At 35.0% G+C, this 14,390-nt stretch overlaps 1 pseudogene; it reads left to right on the forward strand.

Annotated features, from left to right (window-relative positions):
- The first annotated feature begins 552 nt into the window (after positions 1–552).
- Gm46188 overlaps positions 553–14,390 on the forward strand; it is a 122,595-nt pseudogene continuing 108,757 nt past the window's right edge.

Below are 14,390 nucleotides of genomic sequence, written 5' to 3' on the forward strand. Positions count from 1 at the left end.
GCTTTCAGCCATGACTACACTTGGCAACTAACCACCACAAGCCTTGGAAGATTCTCCTTTGCGATACACATCTGTAAACTCTACGTTTCTCTGATGTTATTCACTCAGGATAGAAGGGAAAACATCTATAGGGATCTAGGATGAGGTTTGTGATTGACACAATTTGAGACTCCTGATTAACATTTATGGAAGTCATGCAATTGATGAAACAGGTAACCAAGATATGATCCATGTAATTACAATTTACACACAGGTGCGGAATCTTTTTTCAATCTATTCAAGCAGTTTTCAGTTTTGTCAGGATAGTATTGGATACGGAGCCTTCTCCTCTGCATGTTCTATGATTCTTATGTTGCAGCACTGAGCTCTGAAGAGCCTCATTCCGTAGGGTCTTTTTGCCCCCTTAGGTCTTTATTATAGTGATGTAACTGTGACAGTTTATATCAAATACAGACAAAACCTGAGTGCTTCAGTGTAACCTCAAAGGTGATGAGGCAACTAAAAGATATAGATATTTACTGACACCTTAGAGTCCTGAAACTCAGAGCTATAATGGCGGAGAGTAGGTAGTTAACCTTCTGTGGGCCACTAAGTGTAGGGGACTAAAGTTTGATACCTTAACTCTAGTCACTACTTGTCTATACTCTAACCCCAGAGCAATAAGCCCTTTCCTTGAACTAGGAGCATCTAGCTATAAAATCTTTGAACCTTAAGCATTCAGTTCTCAAGGGTTAGAACTATAAGCTTCTGGAATTAGAAGCTTAATGTGTGACTCTTTGGATTCAGGCCCATCCAGTGACAAAGGAACTAATGTTTATTTAGCTTTAATTTTTATCAATGTACAACTGTCTTAGTCAGGGTTTCTATTCCTGCACAAATATCATGACCAAGAAACAAGTTGGGGAGGAAAGGGCTTATTCAGCTTACACTTCCATACTGCTGCTCATCACGAAGGAAGTCAGAAATGGAACTCAAGCAGGTCGGGAAGCAGGAGCTGATGCAGAGGCCATGGAGGGATGTTCTTTACTGGCTTGCTTCTCCTGACTTGCTCAGCCTGCTCTCTTATAGAACCCAAGACTACCAGCCCAGAGATGGCACCACCCACAAGGGGCCTTTCCCCCTTGATCACTAATTGAGAAAATGCCTTACAGTTGGATCTTATGGAGGCATTTCCTCAACTGAAGCTCCTTTCTCTGTGATAACTCCAGCTGTGTCAAGTTGACACAAAACTAGCCAGTATAACAACAAACAACCGGAGGCAAACATTCATGACAGCAAAATTATTTCGATAACATCACTGTAGGTTTGTATGTTGCTTGTGTAGAGAAATCAGTACTTCTACCATCGTCTTAAATACAGATTGACTCCACACTTTGTATAAAACATCATTAAGACATTTGCAGAAACTCAGTTTGGATATTACGTTTCAAATTTTGTTAGCAGAAAAGAGCTGCAATCTTCTATTCATAGTTATTTCTACCCTGGAAGGAAAGTTCACTGTTTCAATGGAGCAAATGTTATTTATAATTAAGCTCTATATAGGGACACATGTAATTTAGATTATTTGGCATACTACACTGTCATTCTGGGAAAACAAGTTATTCTAATATATAAATTTTATGAGTATGGATATCTTATTTTTTCTTTTCAGGTAAACTGTACACAACAATAATAAAAAATTCTACCGTTGAAAATCACAAATATCCAGTATAACAAAGAGAGCTGATTAAGCAGGAACAAGATCCAAAATAACTCCTCTTATCTACTAAAGTGCATAGGAACCTCAAGTTAACTCTGAATCTAATTTGTGCCACCTTTGTGAGTGCTAAAACAGTCAATATTCTTTCTAAAACCATGTATTTGGCTTCATTCTGGATCATCATATAATTGGGTATATGCTTGCTTAAAAACACTGTTCATTTGGCATTTCTAGGTTCACTGTAGCCACTCCTTATAAAAAAAAGAAACATTTGCTTTTCTTACATTGCTCCCCCGCTTGTTAACTCCTCAGATTCAATGTATTCAGCCATGTTTTGCATTCAGTATTCTAAAAGAGGGAATGAACACCATCTTGACAGATTATTTTTCCTTGGAGGATTTCAGTTTTAAGGATTTATGCAAAAAGAATACTAGATTAAGGATAACTGAGAAGCAAGAAATATTCCTTCTGGTCTCTGAGCAGTGAAATGACACATGGTAGCATGTGCCATCATGTAGACTCCTCAAATCCCAGCAGAATTTAAAAAAACTTGAATCTCAGTGATGTGCTTTTTCTATTGCAGAAGTGGCGTTTTACATATTCAGGCTTGAAGGTCTGCTATTGAGGAGCACTGTTTTAAAGCATGTTTTTACTCTATGGTATAAAAAAAATCTTAAACAGTAAAGATAGTTTTAAAAGAATGGATACTATGAAAGTACAAATTATATTCTTTGAGTCTGTGTGCATTTGTTTGTACCTGTACATGTCTGTGTGCATATGTGCACATGTGTATGCATGCTTGTGTGTTTGTATGCATGTGCATGGAGCAGACCCATGTGTATTTGCATGTATCCCTGCACATGTGTGGGTATGTGCTTATGTGTATGTACACATTCAGAGTAATGGTTATAAATATAAATAGCCTCCGTTGTTTGATATTCGCCTATACCCCAATGTACATCCCGTATTAGCACTCCAGTTTTCCTGATAGTTTTAATGTTGTATAATGCCTGTGGCTACTCAACATGATTGGAGAAGCGAATTGAGGTACTTTTTTTTTTATTAGATTTGTGCAAAGAAATGAAATGGTGCTAACATAAAATAGCTTCACTTCTTTCTAACCAGATAGGAAACATTTGAATAAACTTCTTTCACTCAAGTTATAATATATTTCAATTAATTTATTGAGTACTATCTAAAAAGAGATTTTTGTTTTGTGAAAGAATAAGGGCAGCATGTTTTGCAGGCACACCGACTTGCTTTGATTCCTGATTAAGCATAAATATGCAATACAAAAGCTTAAAAATACCTATCATTTTGTTCAATCCTGTGAACTCCATTAAATCACTTTCTCTCTCGTATGGAGATGGCAGCATTAATAGTCTGACATCAAATAGTCTTCAGGAAAATAATCTGAGTTTACATATAGGATGTTATTGAAATACTTCTATGACCCATACTAATAAACACACACACAAACAAACAAAACCTGTTATTTATTTGTACTAGCAAAATACGTGATATAAAATACTAATCTAAAAAGCAAATGAATTTAAATGTTCTTAACTTCTCTTTCTAATATTAAAATTACAGTGGCACATGCTTAGCTACTTTCAGAAACTTTTAATCTACTAAAATGGAAGACTAAGAGTATACAGTGCAAAATTCAGTGTGCATAGGTGCCTATCTGCTCCATGATGGCATGGGTATGATGTGAATTTGTAAACACTCTATATCCTGCAACATCCATTATTATGTCACAAGTAGGAGAGATTCTTTGAAGCTATCATTGGATTATGAATGTCCCTCAAAGGCTACTTGTCAAACTGTGACGTAGTACATTACTTAGAGTTTGGGCTCAGATAGGAGGACTTGAGGCATTCCAGCGTGTGGCTGCCCCACTCTTCTAGGAAGACAGGATATAAAGACACCTTTATTTTTCTTGTGTAATTTTTCTATGATTTGCTGAGCACAGCCTTCAGTTATGGAGCCAAATGACTATCGATAGAAACTTCTCAATGAACAAAAATTAATCTTTATATATATACTCAGTTGCCCAAGACATAACATTCTTTATAACTCTCTTCTGCCCTTTAACTATACTGTAATTTATATTTATAAGAGGTGTTTTCTTTCTTTATTTGCTCAATCCATGTTAAGATATATTTGTTATTCCTATCAGGTAGGCAACTTAGAGACAGCTACAGCAATGTTTAGGTTTTATTCTATGATTTTATTTAATCAAAATTTCTAGATTCACTCTAGCACTTAAAGCTTAGTGCGCTATAATAAGGGCATAAGCTAAGAAAATCTTAGGAGAACTACAGCCCAATAGAGTCTCATTAAAATACAGAATGTGACCATAAGATGGGACACTGCTTCCCTCCTACAAACTCCCTGACAAAAACAGAACAACTACTTCAGAGATATTCCATTTAAATATAATTTTACTTAGTTTGACAAACGTTTAGAGAAACCACAGAACATAAAACATGTAGTAGGGAAGAATATTTTCTTTTAGAAGTCAGTAACATGTTACAATTGAATATTTGTCCAACAAATGAAATCTAAATGTTTAAATTTGTTTCCAAGTGTTTAAAGGAATGCTTGGTGTCTACAGGTCACATATCCAAGCAGAGGACATTATAGCCCATTAAACTGAACTACAAAGGTCAGAGTTACCTTTAGATGTCGCTTAATGAGAGACAGATCATTCTTTGAAGTTAAAAATCAAAGCAGACTTCTCATAGACTGAAATAATTTAGAATGTAAAAATAAAATTCTTACTTGAAAGCAATCATTTTTGCCTACTAATTATATAGAACTTGGAATTTTTAAAATTCTCATCATTGTGTAATTCTCTCTAGACAGTTTACTGACTCCATCGAAGCTGATCTTGTTCATGGTCAGTGTCACAATACAAAGTACAGCCAGAGCCAGAAATCTGCAGTGATGTATTTGCTCATGTGCCAGCCACGCTAGCTTCAAAGATTCCTCACCTGCTCTTCATGGACATGCTCTTTTTCACCTGTGTGTGCTTATTAAGTTTCTTTACGTGTTAATCACTTTTTCCAGAATAAAGATTTTTACATAAAAGTATAAACAATCATCAAAACAAGTATTTTTCTGACACTCAAATTTTGCTCAGGAACAGGCTACTAAACCTATCTGAATGCCATAGTTATTTTAGATTGTGCCATGTTTTCATTCACAAGATATCCCAATAGATTCTTATAGTAAAGAGCCAAATAGATAAGTCCCTCATGTACCACAAGACAGTGAAAGGAAGCCTTATTGGATTATATAAGGAATTCATAACAAGTTATTATTTCCCAGCACACAGGTTTTGACAGGCAATCACCTAACTCTAGCACTTAAAGCCTAGTGCGCTATAATAAGGGCACAAGCTAAGAAAATCTTAGGAGAACTACAGCCCAATAGAGTCTCATTAAAATACAGAATGTGACCATAAGCTGGGATGCTGCTTCCCTCCTACAAACTCCCTGACAAAAACAGAACAATATCAGAGGAAGCAACTGGTACAGAGGGTGTACAGGGGAGCAAGGTGCCTAAAGAACCAGAGCAGAAAGCCAGGGAGACGAAAATCAGGCCACTAGTTGCCGCTGCTAAGACTGTCAGGGAATGAGCATGCATGAGGCAACCCTCACACACAGACTAATTCCTAGGCAGACTGGAATGAAGACTCACACTTGTGTCTTATACATCATACCCTGTCAAGCTTTCAAAGGAGAGAATGAAAGAGGGGGGAGGGGGAGAGAGAGAACCAAAAGAAATGCTTGAGGAAACAAGACAAACATCAGGGTAGGCTCTGCTAAAACCTCTGGCCCAGCCCAGTGGAAGGGTTCAAGCCAAGGGGGAAGGGCTCATGCATGGAGGGGGAAATGCTTTTGCTCACTGCTGCTGCTGCTCTGACAGCCTCTGTTGCTTGAGACACTGCACTGGCAGCAATGAACCCAGAGCAGAGCTGAGCAGCTAGGGGGTGGGGGGAGGGGAGGCTGGTTAGCTAGCTGAATGCAGAGGAGCTACTGAGGATGAAGGCTTCGGAGAGTGTTCTCTTCCCAGGCAGTGTTACAGCTCCTGTGACAGATGCTCTCAGATGACAGAGTAATTCTCACACACCTTTATTCCTTCTGGATAGGATCTTATATACAGTTTTGGGGTGGGTTGGGTCTTGACATCTTGGCTTGGCCTGAGATGCCGCGTCTACATGAGGAGGGACTTGTGGGCCCTGCCTCTATGAGACTGATGGCCACAATACTTCCTATGGGGGGCTGTGGCTATTTGACAGGGACCTGGAGTCTAGAGCAGGCTAAGCTCCTACTGTCCCTTCAGGGTCCCCAGGGCTTCAAGTCTTAGCTCTACCTTATCAGGCTTCTTCTCACAGTCTATTGCCCCACACCAATGCAGACAGAATACTAAGTTATTAGTTTAAAAAAAAAAAAGAACATATGGGACTAACTTGTCTGTAGAGGAAGTAACAGTGACATTGCAAGACCTTTCACTAGACTATGATGATGGACTTGGTGATGGTTAAACTTTGTGTATCATCTTGACAGGGCTACTAGGTACTCGGTTGCTTGCTTAGACATTGATTTTAGTGTTTCTTTGGTGGTGTTTTTTAAATAGTCAACATTTTTAAAAGCACATCAGATTTTTCTTCATAAAATTGGTGGGCCATAGCTAATCAAGCTTATATCTAAAAGTAAATGCATATTAATTATACGTGTCTTGAAAACACTATTGGAGACCTTGTCATTGGATATTTATAACAGTCTTTGCAAATTTACATTCAATTCGTTAAAATTCCTTAGAAGATGTTTTGTCTATGTATTGCTCATTGCTTCTGATAATTTCAATGATGCCAGCCTTCATCAAATTCTCTTACATCATTGCTTTTATATTGTTCCCTAGGCACATTATATCGTTTTATCAATACTTTCAACCAGACAATGATTCATATTTTTCAAATAATATTTACTTAGCTATCTATTGACCAACTGAGTGGCAAGAGAAATAGGAAGCATTCTTAAATCACAAAAAGCTGCAATACTACGTATTATAATGAATATATCAACTAACACAGTCCATAAAATACAACCTTTTAAAAGACAAGCTGGCAAGAGAGTAAAAAGTGTCGTAGGTAAGGAAAATCTGAAGAGCAGGGAATACAAGCATCCCAGGGTTTGACCTTCAGACACCTCTCTTTTCAACCCCACCACTGACTTGGAATTAGTAAAGGACGCATTAAATCATTTATATTCTGTCTTAAGAAATTTACTAAGTATTCTCCTTGTTAATACAAAACCCCATCAAACACATAAAATACAGTGTCTAAGGTAAGTGTCTTACTTAGTTTTCTGTTGCTACAGCAGAATGACAGTGACTGGTTAAAATAAGGAAATTTTATTCATGTTTTCATTATGAGCCCAAGACACAAAGGCTGTATCTACTGAAGGGTTTTTTTTTTTTTTTTTTTTTTTTTGCTGCATGACGTGGTTCTAGGGATCACCTGGACAAAATGGAAGGTCTGTGGCTATTCTTTTTTTTGTTTTGTTTTTGTTTTTGTTTTTCGAGACAGGGTTTCTCCTGTGTAGCTCTGGCTGTCCTGGAACTCACTTTGTAGACTAGGCTGGCCTCGAACTCAGAAAACCGCCTGCCTCTGCTTCCTGCGTGCTAGGATTAAAGGTGTGCACCACCATGCCCGGCTGGTCTGTGGCTATTATTAATAGATATTCCTTTGATATATAAGATTGTCAGATGTTTCTCAGGAAATAACAGCAGGTAGTAGTATGTTCTAGATAGAATGGTGACAAAAGACTAAAGAATAAATTCCTCCCAAAATTTGCTTAATGAAACAATTAGTTTATTGGCACTTATGAAAGGAATATGGAAATATGGTTAAGGTATTTTATGTATTTTTTTCTTTTGTATTGTTTTAGAAGCAAGAGTAACTCAAAGGTAGCTGCATCACTGAAAAAAAAAAAAAAAAAAAAAGAACCAACCAACCAACCAACCAACCAATCAATCAACAAAAGAAAGCTAATTGCAGAACAGGTGAGATCTAGGAAAGATGTAACCCTGAAACTCCCTGAACAACATGATTGGCTGGGTTGTCTTTCCGTCACAGAATTCTCAGGAATTGTTACTGTGTATATAACCATGGAGGTGGGTCTTATGAATCTTTCAGGTTTCAGGGGCTCTCTGAGATTTGGAAATTTTACTTCCTGAGTCTTAACATGCCTTCCACTAGGAGGGACTGTTTAAATATTGCTTGAATACATGTAGAAAAGTAACCTTATTTCCAGGTTGACATCATTAAGTCATTCATGAAAGCAGATTGTTCATGATTAACATGTCTGTTGAAGATCATGATAATACTAATAATACTATTGCTTTTAGAAAACTTTAGAAGTAAAATGTATTCCATTTTTCTTTCATTCCAGTTACAAAATTATGATAGTTTGCATATCAGTATAATTTATTATTTGAGATACATATTTATAATTAAATGCACATAAAATTTATAATGTTCATTATATATACTAGAATAATATTATGAGTTGATAGATACCTAATTGAACTTGAGAAAGAAAGAAATAGAATACTAAGTATAATATAGTCTTCATTAAAACATGAAAGGCTTGTAGGGCATGGCTATTCTGCTGATTCATTTTAAAAAGGAAAATAGATTCTTCTCTCATATAAAACATCCTTACCACAGGTTTTTTCTTTTTTGCATTCTGCCAACTCCTGCAATTTGGCCTCTCCCCTAAATATATACCCCCTCCATTTCCCTACAGAAAAGAGCAGGCCTCCAAGAGAAAAAAACAAAACAGGACAAAATTAAATACAGTAAGCCAAGGCAACAGCCCTATGCCAAGGCTGAACAATCCAATAGGAGGAAAAGAGTCCCAAGAGGTGGAAAAGGAGTCAGAGAAACACCTGTGCCCATTGTCAGGACTCCCATAAAAACATTAAGCTAACAGCAATAACATACACAGAAGGCCTGGTACAGACCCTTGCAGACCCAATGCTTATAGTTTCCATCTCTGTAAGCCCCATATGAGCCCTATTTTGTTGGTTCAGTTAGACATGCTGTTCTGGTATCCCCCATCCCCTCTTAATGCCCACAATTTTTATTATCTTCTGCAGGATTCCCCAAGCTCAGAGTGAAGGGAGCTGGGATGGATCTCCAGTTTAAGCTCTGGGCATCATGTCTGCCTGTGGGTCTCTACCCCTTGCCCGTTTGTTGCCAGATGAAGCTTCTCTGATGATGACTGGACAATCATTATTCCATTAGTATTGCAGAATGCAATGAGTAATTCTTTCACCATCATCACCATCATCATCATCATCATCATCACCATCACCATCACCATCACCATCACCATCACCATCACCATCATCATCATTGTCATCACCACTGTTATTTTGGCCCACAATTTTTTCTTCTACCCTAGGTCTCTGGACTATATAGTCCTGTTTATTGCCATCCGTGTTTTGTTCCTTCTTGTTTTACGGGCCTCAAGTTCAATGAGAAGTTGTTTGACCATTCCTACAATTTCTGTACTACCACAGCTTCTTATTATGCATAATATGTACTCATTGAAAACCTATGTCTAAATTGTGTTTAAATGTGTATATAATTACACATATGTTTATATCTATACATGTTTTCAGTTAATGGACTATTTACAAAACACAGGTATCTATGGAGGATTTTTAAAAAGTAATTTATGTGTTAAACAAATTTATAATCATTTTAGATCAAGTTAAAAACTATATTACATTCTTCAAATTAATTAATAGAAGCAGAAACTGAAATGTTATCATAATTGATATGCAAACCATGGCCTTAAAATGTCTTAGTGGCCTATTAAATATGGAGAATGATAAGGACTACCATGTTTAGCAGTGTGGCAGAAGAATCCAGTGAGAAATATTGTGTCGATACTATTGTTATTGGAGTAATTGATCTTAATTTCAAATCTAAGCCAGTATCAGATTTATCTGTAGATCTTATTAAAATGCAAACTTATTCTAACCTATACTTTCTGATTTATATTTACAATTGGGTCCAAAATTTTACATCTCTAAGAAGTCTACCTTCATTTTATGGATATTAATTGAATATATCGCTATAGAGTGATAGATAGTTTTAAGGATTTTTTTAGGTGAAATAACATTTTACTGTTGGTATAGAAACTTATTTACTTTCAATTAATATAAATTGTCTTTATTCATATCAAAAGAAACACCCCTCAGAGGCAGGTCAAGAACATTCCGGTCTTTAATACCTTCTACTCTCCCTTTGAATATTGCCTTTCTTGTTGAAAAACTATTCTTTTATTCTCTCTTCATTTCTGTTGTACCCTTTAAGTCTATTTTGATTCTCTAGTTCAGTGAACTCTTGTTTCTTTCATGAACTATTTCTTCACTCTGTAGGAGGTTTTAGTAGGCTCTCCTCCACTCCCATAGATTGAGTTCATATACAAAGGAATTAATTATCTGAACTCACATCCCAATCTTATGAGCTTTAGGCTTATAAAGTGAACTGAGTTCATTGATACAATTTTAGATGTCCACACATAAATGAAAACCAAGAGTTTACAAGTGGAATATCTCTTTCTCACAACCCCCTCCATGCCCAACTCTCTGATTTGGTTACCACTGCATTTACTCTGCCCTAATTTTTCTGTCCTAGGCAAATTAAACCACAGTTTTCCATGCCAGACCTTGGTATAATCTTTGATTCTTACACTCCTGCTTAATTTGGCCTAACAGTAGGTTCTTCAATATATCTACTTTGTTTTGCAGTGTGAGTGTTTTCGACTATATTTTATGACATCTTGAAAATGTCCACATTGCTTTCCTTCCCTCCTGTTTTCTTTTCACAAATTCTTCTTCACGCAAGGACACAACAAATAAACAATCACATATAATAACTTAAATTTTATTTTTGTTTTATTTTTGTTTTGTTTTTGTTTGTTTGTTTGTTTTGGGGGGGGTTGAGACAGGGTTTCTCTGTATAACCCTGGCTGTCCTGGAACTCACTTTGTAGACCAGGCTGGCCTTGAACTCAGAAATCTGTTTGCCTCTGCCTCCCCAAATGTTGGGATTAAAAGCGTGCATCACCACTGCCTGGCAACTTAAAATTTTTAATCCTACTTAGCAAAAATAATGCTTAAGTAAGAAAAGAAACTACAAAAAAAAAAAAAAAAGGAGGAAATGGTTCATTTTCCTAAGGATGTAGACAGGTATTCAAGAACATCCGCACATTTGGAAGTCACATTCAGTTAAAAGCCACTTTCTCATTTGCTTATAGGAAATATATACTATTCTTTGAGTACGTGCAGGTCAGCCCATTCACTTTCAGTTTCTTGGGTTATCATCTTGGCTGTTGAGCTGAGGGACCCCATGTCTACTTTCAAGTTTCTAACAGACAGTTGGTAGAAGCCATTTTTAATGAATCTATTACATGAGTGCCTTCCTTCTATTTGTCTAACTTTCAAGATCTAGCTGAGTGTCTGAATATAATTAGTTATTGTATTTACATGTTATTCTAAATTTTAAACATGAGATTTAAGTTAAGTTTATTCAAATATGAAAATTAAGTGACAAAATTTGTATATTTTAAAATGTAAATTTTATTTATATATGGCTTAATTATCATACTAAATTTCTTTCAACTCAGAAGAATGATTTCTTTCTTTGTCCAAAATTTCAAATATGGTGACGAAGAAATAAATACCTACATACCCATAACTTAAACCATCAAACATTAATATCAAGAATAATATTATAAAAAATAATAAAGAGAAAATATATTTTCTATTAGAAGTAAAACAGCAAATTCAGAGAAGAACAAACACTAAGACAGTTGTAAAAGTGAGAGAAATGGCTGTCTTTCAAGAAACAGCTAAACATCTGTAACAAGTTGGACAAAATAATCATATCTTTAGGCAAATTTAGAAATTACTATCATCAAATATCTATTTGAGTCTACACATTGAGAAAGAGAATGACCATAATATAAAGGTCTAAAATATAAAGTAACTACTACTTTATGTTAAAAACAATGATTAAATTGTAAACTTTAATTTTGCTGTATTTATTATTTTTGAGTCATTTATTCAAGTTGTTTGCCTATATTTCATTGAGGAGGGGTTGTGGAAGAAGGAAGTTATTAGATTCTAACATTCTGTTCTAAGTATCAATAGAATAATTTTCATTGGAGCCCCTATTTTAATAGAGATAGGTATTATAAAAATAGAGAAATAAACATTGTTATGAGGAAAATGAAGGGGGAAAGTAGTAATTAAAATAAGAAAGGAAAGCATGACCAAGAGGAGCTGTTAATGGGGAAAATAAAATTCATAAGACATAAAATTATTAAATCAAATTACATTTAATAGGGAGTCTATGATATAATACCTTTATTAAGAACCAAAATTCATAGTGGAATTTTATGTAATTTCTCTTTGTTAGAAAAATATCAACCGTATCCACAACAATGCAACCAACGAACATCCATATAATAAATCTTTCTTTCTTTAAAACACACCATACACACAATCACACAGGCTGTGTAATTGCTATTGCTCTGAAAAAAAAATGTGAAGGCACAGTTTATAATTTACCTATAAAAGAAAAGAAAATCCTCAATTACTTTTTAGATTTTTATTAACATGTATAATTTGTACCTATAAGTATTTTGTATTGTGCCTCACAACAGGCACACAGATTAACAAATTTATTCATTCCATCTACTTTGCTTTACTCTGTGAGTTTTAGATACCATGGCATCTTGCAAAGATGAAACCCACTCTTCCAAATTTCACCCTTGCTTTTCCTTACTCACTTCCAGTTATAGAGAGAATGTTTTTGTGCACTGCATAAAGGTTATCCTTGTGCTATTCAAATGATGATTTCTCTGTCCTCTCATCTTGTTTCAGTCAGGACAGGGCATTGCAATGCTGATGAAAAATATTCTGTCTGATGTTTGTATAATCAATTCTCACTATTTACTCTCTACTGTGTCATTAAAAGCTCATCACCCAGTGGCCTGGCAGAAGAGAATAAAGGGCAGGACTTCCACCAGCCAGAGGAAGGAGAGAGAGAAAGAGAGAAAGACAGAATCAGACCTGCCATGAGGAGTAAGGAGAAAAGAGTTCATAAGAATTCAGCTAGAGCATGGAAAACCCTAAATGCAAGTATTTTGGCTGAGAAGTAAAGAGACTATTTTAGGGCATTAGGATAGACCAATTGACCGCTCATGTACTGAGGCGAAGCTTGAAAAACAATCCATCTTTCTGTGCAAATATCAGGGAACTAGGTAGGATAAAGAAAACAGCAAGTGTATTAGCTTAATTTAAATTAATATTTATATCCAGTAATTACAATTTTATTATTGAATGAGCTTTCTAAAATACATTTTCAAATGCCACATAGAATATTTATGTGGTACTTTGTTTCTGTGTTTTTTTTAATACAACAAAATATATCCTCCAGCTCCATTCATTTATCTTCAAATGGCAAAGTTTCATTTTATATATGGATAATATTTCATTATTTATACAGCATTTTATTTTTTATTTAGCCAATGATATCAGATAGATGCCATTTCTTCTGACATACAGCTAAAAGTTAGCTTATCTAACATTGTGGTGTTACTCAAAATAGCAAGATTTATATAATTGTAAATTCAGTTTTCACACACAAAAAAATTTCAATACTTTATAAACTTACTTGATTTAAATTACTAATACAAACAATATGATGTAAGCACTCTTAAGTTTATGTTACTAATATCTTTACCACTCACAACAAACAAAGGAGACTTGCAAATATGAAAAAAATTGATCAGACATAAGCAAGCTGAATAAAACCACATGTATGTAACATCATAGACAATATTTTTCAGATGAGCAGGTTTAATTAACCTTGGAAATTTTATGTCTGACCATAAGTAGACAAAATGTTATAAAATTTTGAAACAGAATTAAAATAATTTGAAAAATAGTAGGAAATACAGCAAAAGTTAGCTGACAATCATTTCTGTTACTTTTGTAATTTCATAAAAAAGATAAAAAGGTAGATAATAGAAATATCTCAAATACATAAATGAATATGAGCACAAATACATATACAGACACAAACACACACATGTGTATAGAGTAGCATTTAACACAATAAAATATCTAAAATATCTTTCATATTCAATATATAAACAGGTATTAAGTACTTGTCTGTGTAGGAAAATCTCAAATTAACTTGAAATAAAAATATATGATGAAATATAGTATATAAAGCAATGTCTATTTCATGGAAGATGTCCAGTACATATCAATGCATGAATATATATGCTAAGGTGAATGGAGCCCAGCACAGCATAAAGCAAGTGAAAATGTATCTAATCAATTTTCAAATAAAACCTGAAACAATAATGGACTGAATATGTGTCTATCCCAAATTCACAAATATTAAAACAACTACTATCAAAGATTTAATAGTTATGTTAGGAGCATGAAAGCTTCAGAGAGTGATGACTTAAGGGATATAGAACATGCAAGACAAGATGAGAGCGCTAATAAGGCAGTGTCTGCCAGCGGCCTATTTTCAAACTCATTCATACTGTTGTCTAGTTGTGTGTTCATATAGTAAAAGTAAG

Source organism: Mus musculus, chromosome 10, assembly GCF_000001635.26.
Source record: "Mus musculus strain C57BL/6J chromosome 10, GRCm38.p6 C57BL/6J".
NCBI lineage: Eukaryota > Metazoa > Chordata > Mammalia > Rodentia > Muridae > Mus > Mus musculus.